The sequence below is a fragment of the Herpailurus yagouaroundi genome, unplaced genomic scaffold (assembly GCF_014898765.1).
Source record: "Herpailurus yagouaroundi ecotype Mexico unplaced genomic scaffold, PumYag 181, whole genome shotgun sequence".
NCBI classification, from domain to species: domain Eukaryota; kingdom Metazoa; phylum Chordata; class Mammalia; order Carnivora; family Felidae; genus Herpailurus; species Herpailurus yagouaroundi.
The window spans coordinates 25,052,891-25,070,432 of NW_024412412.1; the positions used below are offsets into that span (position 1 = coordinate 25,052,891).

The window sequence follows — 17,542 nt, forward strand, 5'->3', positions numbered from 1 at the left end:
TAAAAAAATCTTAAGGAAAAGTAGATGAGTCCATGTGACCATCACATGACTCAGATGGGTCATTTTTATGTTCCTTTGAACTGCACCTTTGAATCTGGCGAAGCTTCTTACTTGTTCTAAAGCTTCTGAGACTTTGAGAACACTCTTACAGGAAAAGAGCATGTCCAGTCTGGTAAACAGCACCAAAGTACACACTCGCCTCCAGAGACATCTGTTTGAAGTGAAACTTCCATAGTAGGCTGAAGTTTGTTCCTTTGGAAGTTTCCATAACGGGCTCAGAAAAAAAGTCCCCCTAATCTCGTTCCCATGCATCTACTGCTCATTTGAAGATGAAGATTATTTATGTTAAAGAGCACTGCAGCCCCGTAGACGGCTCTCCAGCGGCAGAGGGCTGAAGGGGTGCCCTGATGTTTATCGCTGCACCAGAACAAGCATCACAGAAATGCAGGGTCCTTGGCTCACCTCCCAAACTCTGTTCTCTCAGACTGACTGCTAGCCACTTTGTAAGTGGTGTTGTTTGAGGAGTACATTTCTCTCTGGGTTACAGTTCTACAGGAGTTGGTATTTTAGCACTCTTCTTCTGGAAAACTTCCCATTTCCCATACTCGCCTTCATCGGATTCCCCTCTTGAAGTAGGAGAACATGGCACAGACCTGAGATTACACATGAGGATTGTTTCCCTCTTGAGGTTTGTGCCCGCGTGTGAATGTATGTGTCTGAGCTGGTTCATGGTTTCATTGGGGGCTTAGAGGGTGGTATAATGTTGGCCAGGATCCTGGAGTCAGTCCCCACACATTTCCCGTTAAAGCAGACTCCTCTGCAGCTACAGACCCAACTCAGATCCCCGCATGGTATCCAATCATTTGGCAATTACATGCCTGTGGCCAGTTGGACAGCATGGAGTGGCAGACCCCAGTCTGGTCTTGCCCTGCCTGTCCTGGCTGTATAACCCAACGTCAACACCCAGCTTCTGTCACCTTGGATGTTTCCCTATTCCACACACATCTGTAGCAATCCCTATCTTTGTGCCTTAGTCTATACAGCATCCCGATATGGGCATGTTCACCCCAGTCTTCACTCCTGACTTGATACTATGTGATGTGATGTTAGGAAGCCTCCTGGACATTTGCACTTAACTCGTTGCTGTTTCTGCACAGTGAGCACTAGATAAAACATTTGCAAGTCGTTCTTGTAGACTAGAGATACAAAACCTATCACCCTAGGTAGATAACATCCAAAATCCTCCTGCCCAGTCTCCTTCTTTATATAAAGCAAGCAAGAAAAAACAAAAACAAGCGGTTGTATGTTCAGAAACTGATTCCCAGATCACACCACATTGCCTGGTTTTGTTTTGACTTTCCGTCTGGATTGTGTGCTCTTAAGGCAGAGACCTGTGTTCGCTTAATTATACACTCCCCTACCTCCCAGCAAAGTGCAGTCCACACACTATGCTCAGCAAATGCCTTGCTTAGCTTCTGGGTGTTCCAGGGTAAGTACCTGCCCCTCCTGGAAGTCCACCTCAGAAAGCACGTACATCACAGGGGAGGAATGACTTTTATGAGCTTCCTGGAAATCAGGCTGATTCCATTTGCTGACTGTGTAACCCGGGACCACAGTTGGGCAGGATCTGCCTGGCTCAGGGGCTCCCAGCCAAGAAGACACTTGGGAGTTAAGTCCAGCCTCTCCTCGGGTCCCCGAGCCCTGGAGTGACACAGCTCTAGCGGAAGAAGGGAGGCCTTTTTCTAATTTGTTAAAAGGTCCCAATATATCACTAAGCCACACATGTATGGGGGCAGTGCCTTTTCCCAGTTTATGGTTTTGTGGAGGTTAGCAAAGTTTCAAGTATAACTTAGGGAGAGAAAATTAGTGATGATCAAAATTAGTGAGCTGATAGAGTCCATTTTTAGTTTTCGATAATCACACACACACACACACACACACACACACGCATAGAACTTGATGTGGGGTAAAAATGAAGATAAATGCAAACCTACATGTTTAAGGACACAGAGCTGCCCAATACTTATTAACATACTCTAAAGGATGTCAGAATGATCCTTTTTCTACCTGTTCATTATTCCTTCACTTACTCAGTTATTTTTTCAATAGATGTATTGGGTTCATACGATTTGAGAATAATCAATTATAACCCAGAAAGAGATATGCAGAGATATGCAGCTTTTCATGCTGCACTGTGGAGACACGGCAAGCATTTCTCTGTGTGGTCAGGCCACTAAAATGCGAGGGAGCCGGACCAGTGAGAAGCTTCATTCTCCCCTTGTGTAATAGATGTGAGTCCAGCTCTGGGTGGTTTGTATGGTTTTGTCCACTGCACTACAGATCCCTGGAAGAGCAAGCAAAACAACTGAAGAGATGTAAGGATTTCTACTTGAGAATAATTTTTGTGTAATCATAAAAGACTAGGGTTGAAAGGGACCTCATAGCCATCTAAGCAATCATTCTCTTCATTTGACAGAGAAAATTGAAATCCGAAAAGCTACAACGATTTAAATGTATTTTATTTTGTATTTTAGAAATGTCAAATTATTTTCAGAAGCATCCATGTCTCCTTTTCCCCCCAGACTCTTAGAAACCAGAAGCATCTACCATAGCTTTGTTTCTCCAATATTTAACATCTCACCCTGGCAAGCAGTAAATCCTTTTAGATAGAGACAATCTCATAATATTGATCTCAAGCCGCATTTATTTCAATAAGCTCATAATAAAAAGTGATATTTGGGGCGCCTGGGTGGCTCAGTCGGTTAAGCGTCCAACTTCAGCTCATGTCATGATCTCGCGGTCTATGAGTTCGAGCCCCGCATCGGGCTCTGTGCTGACAGCTCGGAGCCTGGAGCCTGCTTTGGATTCTGTGTCTCCCTCTCTCCCTCCTTCTCTCTCTGCCTCTCTTCTGTTCACACACTCTCTCTCTCCCTCTCTCTCTCAAAAAAAATAAACATTAAAAAAGATTTTTTTGGGGGGCGCCTGGGTGGCGCGGTCGGTTAAGCGTCCGACTGCAGCCAGGTCACGATCTCGCGGTCCGTGAGTTCGAGCCCCGCGTCAGGCTCTGGGCTGATGGCTCAGAGCCTGGAGCCTGCTTCCGATTCTGTGTCTCCCTCTCTCTCTGCCCCTCCCCCGTTCATGCTCTGTCTCTCTCTGTCCCAAAAATAAATAAATGTTGAAAAAAAATTAAAAAAAAAAAGATTTTTTTAAGTGATAAGCATTGCACTGTCCACACTTTATCATAAATATTCCTCATTTATCCTTTTGGTTTCATCCATCATGAAAGCAAGTACAATAAGATTTACTTGTCTCAGACTCGTAACAGGAATATTGTTAGAGTTTAATAATTTTTTAAAGGAATCCAAGAATCTATGATTTAATACACCCCAATGAATTACTCTTTTTCTTTTGTTCACTGTTAACATTATTGTAGGCGATTTCCTGTGGATATGAGTGAAACAACTGTATGACAAGGTTGACAGGCTAATTAGTGGGTTCAAGATTTTAAGTTTTAATTCTGTCTTTAACATCACTTTTACAAAGAGGAACAGACAGAATCTTGTTATCCTATCTCCCATTAGTTAAGATAACTCTACAATAATGCCATTCACTGATGTCAGACAATCAGCTTGAGCTAAGAATGTTAAAAAGAATTGAACTAGTAAGTGTAATCCTTGAAATTTACAGAAAATCAAGATTCTGTAACACTAATAGTTGAAAAAGTAGATGAGATTTAAAGAGAGTATACCTAAAGAAAGATTGATACTCTTTGATCTTGCAACATTTTACGCGGCCTCGAAACTACTGCAGGAGAATTTCTTTTAGTTATTTCTTATATTCTACATGGTTTTCAATGTTTTATGTTCACTGAATTTATTTTAGATATACCACAAATAAATTATTCAGAATTTCAAAAATGGGCTCTGTATTAACTTCAGAAAATGGGTAATAGCCTTAATTGCGTTTCTTTGTTTTTGTTTTGTTTTTGTTTTTGTTTTAATTTCGCTGTACCTTTTACTGCTTATTCCTGCTTCCTACTATTAAGGTCTTGGATAGTAAGTACCAAACGTTCTAGTCTTCAAACAGTCCTTCTGAAGACTGCCAGCTATTTATAGTTCTTTCTTCTCCATTTTACTTTCATGGGTGCTTTTAAAGCTGTTGGAAATTAAAGGTCACCAAGGCTGAATGTGTATGTGGCAATTTGTCCAAATTAACTTATTACCGTGGCCTGGTGGGTGATGATGAGACATCTGGTCCATTGCTTAGGAAACATCCTCCACGAGAGTGATTTCTGGGAGTAGGTTTAACTACGTTTTTCATCTCAGCAAAACCTCTAGTTATCCCAGGGATTCAACCCATGGATTAATTATTTTTAAATTTTAGTTTAGGGGGATCTGTCCTTCAATATCTCATCTAGTTCTACTGCACAAGAAAATTGACACAAATTAGCTCCAGAATAGCTGGTTGTTTTTGTTTTTTTTACGCAGAGTTAGAATTACATGCTAAATTTGTCATTCTGTGATGATGAAAAATGGTAAAAATTAGAGACCCTGAATATGCAGATTTTTTAAGCCTTAAACCTTGAGGGAAATGCAGTGTGGTTTCTCTCCATTTTCCTTATAAATTCCAAACGAAAAACAGTTATTGCTTTAGACCCAGCTTTTACCTATCTCATTTTGCAAATATAAATAAGGCCACCTTTGTCCTTGGCCCATTGAATGACACTTCACAGTCAAAAAGACATTAGATACTTCATTTTCGTGTGTAAACTTGGAGTAAAAGATAAAATACACCTGCTCCTTTTTTATTGCTTCATTATTATATGGACATACTTATTAAAATGCAACAAACTCCGCATGCTTCCATTAGTAAATTTTGGGGTTAAATGACCAGAAGATAAAAGCCATAGTAAGTGAATTGGCTGTTAATAAAATGTATTATGCACTTAATTTACAATTTATTTACATGCTCTAAACAACTGGTTCTTCTTTGGGGAAACACCTGGCAGATATGATGCAGCAAGTGTTAAAAGTACACACATTACTCCATTTTTAAAAATGGCTCTTTTTATTGCCATAAATTTGCTCAACTTTGCCTTTTAAAATGAATATACCACAGTAAGTGGTGTTTTTAATAGAGCATGTGCAATAATTACAGATTGTCCTATCCATGTAGTATGAATGACTCCCGAAAGGCATCTTGCTGTAGGCCATAGAGCATGGACTTTGGAGTACAGAAGAGTTGAGTTCAAATTCTGTCTCTGCATTTTGATAGCTGGGTGACCTGGCAAGGTACTTAACTTTCCTGAATGTCAGTTTTGTTCATTTCAAAAAATCACGATAATATCTCATTTATAGAATGGTAAAGATGTTCAAAGGAGACAACTCAAGTAAACCACTCACTGCAATGGCTGGGACTCACCTGACACTCTGGAAATGAACTCTTCCTTCTCTCTCCTTTTTTGAAGAAAGCAGATTAAGAGCAAGACTTCACAGACAAGTCTTATCAAGGCCCCAGAATTCAGTCATGCCTATTCACACCTTTACTAAGGGGCTCAAGATATCTTCTGGTTTGCCTGCTTTCCAAATACATTATTTACAACTCAGTTGTTTCCGTTTGGGTTTTTTAGGACAAATCTCTTTTCCTTGCCTAGATTCTGTGCCAAAGCAATACCTCAGAATTCAACTTTTCAGCATCTCTGTGCTTTATCTTGTTCAGCATGGCTTCAAAATGTGATCCATACAACTCTCCAGTGTTCATTTGGCAAACTGGCTTACACCATTGTTTTATTTTAAGTAGAACCTTGGGGGGCCTGGGTGGCTCAGTTCGTTAAGTGTCCAACTCTTGTTTTGGGCTCAGGTCATGATCTCATGGTTCCTTTGTGAGGCCAAGCCCCACCTTGGGCTCCAAGCTGACAGCCTGCTTGGGATTCTCTCTCTCTCTCTCTCTCTCTCTCTCTCTCTCTCTCTCTCTCTCTCAAAATAAATAAATAAACATTTAAGTGGAACCTAAGGCAGGTGTTTAGAAAAGAAACGAAGCAAAGTGTTCTGCCACTTAACACATATTATCCTGGCTAGACTCCTCTCCTCTAAGATGGTAGCACTAAGCTCTTCATTTTTAAAATTTTTTTTCAACGTTTATTTATTTTTGGGACAGAGAGAGACAGAGCATGAACGGGGGAGGGGCAGAGAGAGAGGGAGACACAGAATCGGAAGCAGGCTCCAGGCTCTGAGCCATCAGCCCAGAGCCTGACGCGGGGCTCGAACTCACGGACCGCGAGATCGTGACCTGGCTGAAGTCGGACGCTTAACTGACTTGCGCCACCCAGGCGCCCCTAAGCTCTTCATTTTTAATATTGTCTCTGGATTTCCATATGTACAGACCTTTTCTTCATAGGCTAATTGTGTTGTCTTAAATTAACTGCATAACTAAAATGTAAGTAGTAATGAAGGCTGATTTCAGGATGCTAATTAGAATTAAGCTCAGATGCTTATGTAAATCAGAAATAGGCTCAAAGCAGACTTGTCCTGCATTACTTACTATTTATTATCCATACTAAATGTTTTCTTGGAACCTGCATTTGTCTTCAACTAATGGATGAGGGATCAGTATCTAGTTTAGAGTTAACTGCATGCTTTTATCGGTTTTTTTGAAGAGAAATTAGTTGCATGAAAAACACATGATCCAAGGTTTTACATGGAATGACTTGAGTATATCCCCATTATTTTAAAAATAATAAAGGAAACATTACTTATTATAACTTGTAAGTGGTTGAAACTTCTGAGGCATTCAGTGTTATAAACCAGTAGAGAGACAATAAACCAATAGAATTCATCTCCCTGCAACCCGATCTTCAACTCAAGCCTCTTACTCTAAGGATTTAGGGCATATGAAGATTGTATTTATTTAATAACAAACAGCTGGATAACAATGAACAGGTCAAGCGTATCAAAGTATCAGAATGTTGTGTTGACAAAATATCCAGATGACAGGCCAAACTCTGCCACTTTCATTCATGTGCTTAAATATTTTATCGAAACTGAAACAATGTGATAGAAGATGAGGTACATATCGATTGTAAGATTATGGGACCTTTATTTGAAATTCCAATGGAGTACATTCTTATCCTGTGCAATTTCTCTCTTTGGAATATACTCCACGATCTGAATAAAATATTAAAAAATAATATCCATTCTTTGAAATAGCTTAGGCTTTTTGAGAAAAAAAATAACTTTCTTTTGTAAATAAAGAAAACGTATTTCAATGCATTGAAATTTCTCTCAGATAAAAATAAGAGTGGGGTTCCTGGGTGGCTCAGGTGGTTGAGGGTCCAACTCTTGATTTCCGCTCAGGTCATGATCCCAGGGTCATGGGATCAAACCCTGCATCAAGTTCCATGCTTAGCACGGAGCCTGCTTGGGATTCTCTCTCTCCCTTTCCCTTTGCACCTCTCCTAGCTCACGTGTGCTCTTTCTCTCTCTAAAATAAGCAAAAATAATTTTCTTTAAAAAAAGTATCTATCTGAAATGAGGGTAAAATGGTCAAGGGCTCTAAACATATATAAACCAGAGCTATAAAGTATCAATTTAGCAGTAGTCAAAAGTGTAAGTAAATACTGTATTTTTAATACTTCATTTTGCTTAGCATTGCACTATTTCTCCCCAAATATTGTTGCTCCTTCAGAGCAACAATAAAAGAACCAGTAAATGGAAGATCTTTGTTTCCTTTATGTTAGAAGAAAGAAGTGTCACCTGTCACAAAAGGGGCACTGAAATGAGAGAAATAGCTGTTTCTAAGAATTTTGTTTAATCCAGTATGGTATTTTATGCATGAGCTAATTTGTACTTGAATTTAAAATTCCAAAAATGATGATGTAGATGTAAGTGTCTTGTAGTTGCCAAGGCAACATTAATGTCACTTGGAACAAATATGGGTAATGGGGGGGGGCAGCTTTTCAGCCATGACTTTCCTCACACACTAAGACTCTAGTTAAATCATCAAGTTGGAATAGCAAAGAAGTAAGAATGACTACATATTTCCTTTGTGTGTGTGGTTGACTGTGAGAGCAGAGAATCCTGAAGTGTCCCCACACGTCATACCCCATCCCAGCTTTAGCATGTACCGCTCCAGGACTGTCTGTATTCCCCCAACCCTGCATGCTTGGCTCTTTCTCCTCACAATACTCTTTTGCCCCTAACCCCATCCTATGTCTGCAGTAGATAGATATCAATGGCTGAGTGAAAAATGGCATCACCTCTTCGGTGAGTAGAATAGCTGTCACCAGACAGACCAAAGAACTAAGGACCCAAGAAGGGCCGTTGTGACAGTCTTAGAGTGAAGAAAAGTAAACACAGTGGACTAAATTGGATGTGCCAGATTTGCAAGGATTCGTGGGTTATTTGTTTTCTGGAGACACCAACAACTAGACATAGCAACCTATTAAAAAATCCACAGAGGTTCCTTTGTAAAGAAAAGAGAACTCTGCATATCTGCATCTTAAAAATCACGGTCACAGTTCACGCTTTTGTAGAGCTTTCAAGGTGCAGATCAAAAATCCCATTTGCATACAATTAAAGGACAAGACATTTTAAAGTAATTGGAGCACAGTCATGTGGTCAGTAAAGTATGTTGTGTGACCTTGGACAAGTCCTATCTAGTCTCCTCATCTGTTAAGAGATTGGACCAGATTACTGCTGCCATATCTCCCCACTGTATCAACCTTTGACTGGACGTGTGCAGGATTATAAAGAATCATGGACCAATAAATCTGAAAGAAATTTCCAACTCTTTGCTTATATGTGTTTTCTAAATTGTCTACAAGGAACACAGACTTCTTTTCTAAATTAGGAATTAATGACTGATCTGTATCTTTTTTTAATATTTAAAATATACAGGAATAGAAACTTTAGAGATCATCTTCTTTAATAAATGAGGTCACAGAAGAGTAAGAAGGGGGAGAAGTTTGCCCAAATGTACACAGTAGTCAAGGGTCAGTCCAGGATCCTGAGCAAATTCCACTGACCCCCAGCTAGCGTTCGTGATACATGGAAGCATTGAACACGAAATGGCAATTCTATCAGTTAACAAGGATAAAAGCCCTCCCTTGATTTTTTTTTCATCTTCCTATCAGGATTTAAAAGACATTGAGGACTAGCGATAAAACCAAGAATTTAAGGAACGTGAAGGCCAGGCACTGATTTGTAAAGTACACAAGTCCTGCAAAGGCCAGGCCCACTTTCTCCTGTACTGAGTCCACTGGCCCAGATTAGGACGGTCGGTCCCTTTCCTCTCCCTGCCGTTAACCCCCTACCCCATTCTGTTCTCCACACCACAAGCAAAGTGACGAATGCCCAGACCCTGATTCATGGTATTTCTTCAGAAAGTAATCCTGTGAAGGCTGTCTGCTCTGGATCGAAGCCACCTTGACATATACTCCGTTTAGGCCACCTGTCTCCCCTCAACTTTCCAAGTGCTGAAACCAGAAAGAGGAGTGGCACCAGCTCTCCTAGGTGCTTTGCAACCTACTCTTGCTTTACCATTTACTTTCACAATTGCTGGTATCATAAGACAAACAATGACTTTTAAGTGAAAAAAGAAATGCAATAAACTAATAAAAGCAAATTGCTGCATGAGTCAGATGATGATTTCCAAGGTGTTCTTGACTCTTGGCTGTGACCCTTTCTGGTGCGATCTCTGTTCACACCAGCAAAGACTGAATATCATATTTTTGAAGATATCCTCTAATCACTATTTACTGGCAGGGAGTGCAAGAAATGGTTTATTGGCTCATATTAGTAAAACATCAAAGTCCTTTCTTAGAAAACAGTGCTGGTTCTCGCTTGTGTGGTGTGCATGAAATCAGTGAACCAAATAAAGCAAGGAGGGCTCATTAGGAAGAGCAACAAAGTTTCCAGTGTCCTTTATGACCGTGCAGCCACCACAGAAGAGATCAAAGCCTCCGTCAGTGGTGTCTGTACATCTGTTTTCTTTTTATCCAACGTGTTATTTGGTTAGTTGTTTGACAACATCAAAGCTTTTGGCCATTAGGTTCTTTAGTCCACATGGGACCGAATTTACTTTACTAATCCATCTGGTCTAAGATATAAATGTTCCTAATAAGTGCAGGTCACCAATTTGAGTGAAATTAATACTTTCAGTATTTAGTGTTAGGGACAAATTCTCATCAGTCTGGAAGTAGAGAGCCTCTTAGCTGATGCGTCTTGTGAAGTTAACCATTTTCATTAAGGAAATGCCATGTAAGCTTTTGAATCCAGGAAAAAGAATTCACTCTCTCTTGCTCTCTCTCTCATCCTCAATAGCTTTATTGAGATATAGTTCACATAGTATATAATTCACCCATTTAAAGTTTACAATATGTACACAGAGTTATTTTAGAACATTTCCTTGTTCCAAAAAGGAACTCTGCGCAAAATCGACACACTGTACACATTAAATTTGTGCATTATTATAAGTCAATTTTATCTAAATAAAGCTGGGGTGGGGGAAAGATAAAGAGAGAAAGAGAAGAAAAAAACTGTACTCATCAGTTGTCACTCTCTTTTTCCCCCCAAATTTCCCCCATCCCCAGTCCCAGGCAACCATTAATCAGTTTTATGTTTCTATTGATTTACCTATTCTGAATATTTCAAATGAATAAAATTATCCAATATGTGGGTCCCTTCTGACTGGTTTCTTTCACTTATTACAGTGTTTTCAAGGTTCATAATGTTGTAGCATGTGTCAGTACTTTATTTCTTTTTGTTGCCAAACAATATTCCATTGTATGTATGTATGTGTGTGTATGTGTGTGTGTGTGTGTGTACGTGTATGTACATATATACACATATACACACACACATACACACACATACATACATACTGCATTTGATTTATACATTTATCAGTTGGTGGACATTTGGGTTGTTTCTGCTTTTTGCCTATTATTATGATCAGTGCTGCTGTGAACGTTCATGCACAAGTTATTGTATGTACTTAATTAGCTCTTCATTTCTCTTGGGTATACACATAGGGGTGGAATGGCTGGGTCACACAGTAGCTCTTTTTAATCTTTGGAGGAACTTCCAGGCTGTTTTCCAAAGCAACACCATGCTTTACATTCTTGCCAGCAATGTTATGAGAATCCCAATTCCTTCACATTCTCACCAACACTTGTTATTGTCTGTCTTTTTTGTTATAGCCATCATAGTAGGTATGAAGTGGTATCTTTTTGGGGATTTAATTTGTATTTCCCGTTCTATAGGCATGGCCACTGCTGTGGAACTATTGAGCATCTTTTAGTGCTTACTGGTTATTTGTATGTCTTCCCTGTAGAAATGTCCATTCAGACTCTTTGCACAATTTTAATTGAGTTATTTGTCTTTTTTTTCTTAAGTTTATTTTGAGAGAGAGTGTGCATGAGCGAGTGGGGGGGGGGGGTAAAGAGAGAGGGAGAGAGAGAGAATCCCAAGCAGGCTCCCCACTATCAGTGTGGAGCCTGATGTGGGGCTTCAACTTACGAACCCCGAGATCGTGACCTGAGCTGAAATCAAGAGTCGATGCTTAACCAACTGAGCCACCCAGGTGCCCTGAGTTACTTATCGTTCTATTATTGAGTTATGTGTCCTTCATGTATTCTAGATACAAATCTTTATCAAATACATAATTTTCAAAATTTCTTTTTAATTTTATTTATTCTCTGGCGATTGTGCATTTCCTGTTTATTTGAACAGGAGACTCCTTAAAATGGAATCATGTGTCACAATAGAGGAAATAAAGTCTATTTCAGAGTCCTCTTCTTGCCAAATATACAAAATCAAAGAGAAAAAATACTAAGAATATTAGAAGAAGAGCTTAGAAGTGTATTGGTTTTTTTTAAAAAGAAAGTATATTTGAAAATAAAGTCAGATGGAAAATTCAAAAAAACAAACAAACAGAAAACAAAAAGAGGACTTAGTAAAGTGACCACGGCCATTTTAGTTTTGTGGCAACAATAATTATTCGTGTTTGTATACACAATTAGAGTTTACAATGTACTGTCATAAACATAATCTCTTGTAATCAGCTCTGTGAAATATTACAGTTATTCCTTTTACCAATTAAAAAAGAGGGGAAAGGAAAAGGGATGGAGACATTTTGTAAACTATTTTGTCACATTTAAGACTAAGTTCAGTCTAAACACCAGTTACGAAAATGCTAAAATATTGAGGCCAAAGTTCATTACATGAAGTACAAAAGCCATCCAACCAGTTGTGTAAATGATTGTTTGTTTGTTTTCTGTTTTTGGGTTTTTTATTTTCAATTTATCCATTTGTATGTGGTATCTGAATGTGAGATGCGAAGTAAAATGACTGTCTATGTCATGATAAATTAACCATGGTTCTAATCACATGATACGAACATCCACAAACCTAAAATTTTATCATGTCTTGCAACACATAGGTCTTTTCCCCTGGGGGTGTGCATTGATGTTGGGGAATGCAGTGTAACCATACAGACTACGTCTGGAGTTTTTATCTAACAGTGATGCATATACTCCAGAGAATATTACACACTATTCTGCACTTGATTTACTGTGTGATATCAAGCAGTCCACAAGCTTCTCCCAGCTTCAACTTCATCATCTAGGAGATCCACTAAGGTTCCTATTCCTGACCTGTCTGCCCTGTAGGTTTCTGCTGCATGATCTCTGAGATGGTATGGGTTGGGACCTAAATACAAGTGGGGGAGGGACATAAGAGAAGACGTGACATCCTGGTATCCAAATAGGAGAGGGGTAGCAATAACGACGTGGTGTTACAGGTCTTGTTGACTGATGACCATGATGAGACTCTATGTGAAAGTAGGATGAGTTGTTTTTATTAATATTATTGCTCATGTAAGCTGGCGATAGGGACCAAACTCAGCAGGCAGTCCCTTCTGTGTTCCTCATAGACTACACAGAGTACTAAGGAACTGTTTTTTCCTTTGTGCCCAGTTTTTTGCTGCAGTTGTAATGGAGGTTAACATCTCGCAGTAGTATTAGTCCATGGAGTCCCAGTTTAGTCTATACCCAAGACTGATTCAAACCACTTGAAAGAGGCTCAGAAGCGATCAAGCCTATACCCAGAACAGTCTACAAAGTAGACCAGGATCTTTCCTCGGATCAAACCCCAAGCATGTTCCAGGGTTCCCAAGGCTACAGAGTGGAGAGGGACCCAAAGTTATGGTAGTGGCAGAAAATCAAGTAGCTTCCATCTGTATAGAGGGAAAAATATCCTCTGGAATGAGACAGGTCCGATGGTCTGACAGTAGAGAATATTATATGTAGAGACCATCCTGGAAAATCTAGGACCTATGATTGCCATATTTTGTGACTTCCAAGAGATGTCGTTAGCATCTTCCCCAGAGGACAGACTAGTGGCTGGGGAAGCGAAGTTCACACTTTCAGAATTTATGTTCTGAGCCTGACCATGCAGGTAACTGTGGGAAAGGGTAACTGCTGTCTGAGTCAATCTTAGTCAGTCTATAAGCATTTATTTATATTAAATATTGGGCAGATCTCTATGGATTATAAAGTGCCATATAGATGTATGTGCTATTCATTATCATGTAAGAAGTGCTCATTTCTGTCTCTACCAGCATATAAAAGCGTATGTGAACGTACCTTTCATTTCATAGAGAAAACTAAAAATGTAAACTGAAATTAATACTAAACAAAAGCGTTACATTCAAATTCAAAGGGATTAATCAGTTTTTGGAAAAATAATAATTGTCCAAGTGTGGGGGAAAAAATCTCCACTGCTCTTTTTGTTTTGTTTTGTTTTGCCAAAAATGGACTCCTGGACATAGAAATCTCCCCTTGTATATGCTATGCATTCAATTTAGAGTTTTTAGCTCCCTTTCAACCAGTGGGGAGGTCAAAAATACCTGTGCAGGGGGAAGGGAGTGAATGAAATGTTTGCCCTCTCTGCTTGTAGGTGACAGCCAGATTGTTCTCATTCCTTCTTGAACTGTGTTGGACAAATCTCTTAACTTACCATGTCTGGGAAGTCTTCAAACGTAAAGGTGATGATGACATTCGTTGGAGTGCCTGGAGAAGGAAGCCTTTGAAAGCATCCTAGGGCTACTCCAGCAATCCAGGGGGAACTTGCTCGTAGTTAAGAGCCACTTTGCAAAAGAGGTCTGATTTTCTTAAAGGCAGAACTCCCAATCAGCTTTCTATTTAAAATCACACAGAGGTATAGAAGAAATAGACATTTCCGCCCCATGCAACAGACTTTAATTCCTTGAGGTTAAGTGGCTGGGCTCTCCAACAATTCTTCAGATTGGCCTTTCATTTCCTGATATAAATAGGAACACTCGTCAAAAATCTCGCAAAGAAAGAATGACAGAGCCCCTAATCCAAAAGCTCTCATCTTCTGTAATTACCTACAGAATTCCTTAAGAAGCTTCCAGCTTTCAGTTTTTTGGTTTTGTCTTCAGTGGTTAACTTACTAATGTATGATAGTATGATGGGATAAGTAACATGGCCCTTGGCCCTGGGAGGAGTAGCTACAGTAGAGGTAGTAGGAAGAGAGAAAAGCTATAAGCACTCACTCCTGTGGATACTTCCATATCTCACCTTTGCTGTACATCCTGTCCTGTGCTAATATTGAGGAGTGAGGAAATACTGTTTGGGAGGAAGTCGCTCCTTGAGGAAGGAAGTGGGCAGTGCAGGAAAAACAAATCAGAACCTTCTCAGAATAGAATTCACCTTTGACTACCACTTAAAGCTCCCCACCCCATGTCCAAGTTTCATCAGACAGGGATACACATGTCAAAACCTGTCTAAGCCTGCCCTTCCCCATAAACAATCACGAATATTCTTCTGAAACTAATGTCACTGGCATTCATGGCTCTCAGATACAGTTTAGGCTCTCAAGTCCTTCGTAAATAGATGAGTCTGTGCCATGCGTTCTCATGTTGCAAAGAATGTTACGTACGCCCAACGGCAGCCAAGAAGAAAAACCTAATGAGATTTAGTGGCCATTTATTTCATATATAAGCTGTTTGACCACTAGGACTGAAATCTGCTCAGACAATGACATCCTCTAGAAAATAGACTCTGGTTTAAGCATACATGTCTCAAAAACCAAGATACTCAATATTTTTATTGAAGATTCACTATTTTTATAAAAACTTCATGGTTGCTTTTTAGAGCAAACAAATTTAATTTCCCCCAAAGAATTTCAGCCTCCTTGAAAGAGTAAATGAGTATTTCTTGCGTTTACCTGACTTTAAGTAACTTCTTGTTTGTTTCTGTTTTTTGTTTTTTATGTTTGTTTTTTTGTTTTGTTTTTGTTTTGTTTTTTTTTTTTTGTTTTGGTTTTTTGTTTTGGGTTTGGTTTTTTTTTGTTGTTTTTTTTTGTTTGTTTGTTTGTTTGTTTGTTTTTTTGCTTAAACAACAAACATTTATTTTTCCTGGTTCTGGAAGCTCAAACATCCAAGATCAAGTTGCAGGAAGCTTCAGTGTCTGGTGTGAACCCACTTTTCTTTTCTTTCCCTCTTTCTTTCTTTTCTTTTTTTCTTTCTTTCTTTCTTCCTTCTTCCCTCCCTCCCTCTCTCTCTCCCTTTCTTTCTTCTTCCTTCCTTCCTCCCTCCCTCTTTCTTTCTTTCTTTCTTTCTTTCTTCCTTTCTGTCACCAGAATCACCCTTAACTTAACTTGAGCTTTTTTCTAGCATGCACCTCAGATCTTTCCAGCCTCTCTAGTACCCAGCTCTGGTCACTTCATTCTTCTGCTCACAAACTGTCCTCCCCTGTTTTTGAAATAAAGTCCAAACACTTCTGCTTGGCACTGAATGTCTCCGTAATCTTGACCACTACTTTTCCAGGTCTCCTCACATTCCTTATATTCTACATTCCATTCACCCTGTCCTGCACATGTGAGTATGCATCATTTTTTCCTACCATTTTTCCATGGTTAGTTCTTAAAGACTTCTCCTTAGAAATGTCCTATTAGCCACTGCAAGCCATATAGACGTCTCTGTCTTCAAGGAGGTAGTGAAGGACAAACATGAGGAATGCCCAGTAGAGGAACTGGGGCACTGGTGAGTAGTCCTAATGACCACACTCTAAAGTTGACAGATATTAAATGGAAAGAGTTTACGTGAAATACTAAATAATTTCTTCTAATCAAAAGATCCCAAATGTTTTTACCAAAAGAAAAAGTTGTTTTCATGTGTCAGTTATTTTATACACCTCCAGAACACATAATCATTCCAAAAATTACATAACCTGATCATGGCAATTCAGGGTAAAATAAATGCAAAAAAGAAACAGCTTCTTAAACATACTTTTGGTACATTTTGCTTTTTATTAGTTAGTTTCAGACATTCTTCGCATTTTTAGGAAATCTTTTGATTTGTTTCTGTTTTACTGTGTAATTTAAAACTCTCCACCTTTTACTGAAATGTACTAACCACTGAAAAATTAAAAGCAATATAAAAATAGGAACAGTTGAAGCCAGTTTTAAAGACTTTAAAGCTAACATAAATTTTTCAAATTATAATACTTGACTTTCATATATATGTATTCCTAGCAGACCAATAAAATGGAGTGCTCGTTGTTTATTGGAAATTGACATTCCAATGGCGTTAGCCAACTAAGTAATTCTTTTTTTAAAGTTTCCTGCGCAAAAATGTGTCCAGAGAAATATTTCTATACCAATTAATGTTGATAGTTTGGTTTGGAACATTACGTTAAACTAAAGTTAGTTTTATGTGTTCTCTTTTTACCATATTTAATGAATATCATCGGTGGTCGATTTTTCTAGAATCTTTAATCCTTGTTGCAGTATAGAAAAATAGCAAGGGAATGATCAAAAATAGGCATAAGGCAAAAAGCAAGGTTTCACAGAGGTAAACAGATTATTGTATTTAAATAAGCGTTTACTGTTCGTTAAAAAACAAAAAGCATAGCTGCCTTATATGCAGAGATGCTGCACAAAATATTAGGCACCAGCTGAGGGACTTAGCAGGGGACGAGGACATTTCTAGTCTGATGGGCCAGAGGAACAAAATTGGTTGAGCTCCTACTATGCGCACTACTCTGTAGTCTTTCAGATTATCCTTTAACAAACCTATTAGTGTTACTCTCCCCATTCTGCAAACGAAGAAGTCGAGACTCAAATCTGTAAGAAGACTTCGGACGGTCACACAGCTAGTAACTAACCGAACCAGAATTTCACCCAGGTCTATTGATTCTAAATCCTGAACTCCTCTCATCACAAAGAAGATGCGGTACATGGAAAACACAATGGCATAAAACAACAGTAACACAGGAAAATAAAGCGGCACAATCTGAAGGGAAACTATAGTGAGAAGCAAGAGTTCTGGAATCGCCAGGTGATAGATTTCAGAAACGGTTTTGAGATTTTAGCAAGTAAATTTTGGGTACTCCTGACGATAGCACAATCTGAATGGCAAGGTGTGAGGGGAAAATCAAGATAAAATTTTAATATCTTACTTGCGCTTTCAAAGATGTGTCTAACCTACGTAAAATATCAATATACCCAGCCAAATGCTG

General features: G+C 39.1%; 1 protein-coding gene across 8 annotated transcripts in view; it reads left to right on the top strand.

The window, feature by feature from the left end:
- The window catches only part of DLC1 (DLC1 Rho GTPase activating protein), a 563,102-nt gene that overhangs the window by 417,572 nt on the left and 127,988 nt on the right, over nt 1–17,542 (top strand). The window lies entirely within an intron of this gene.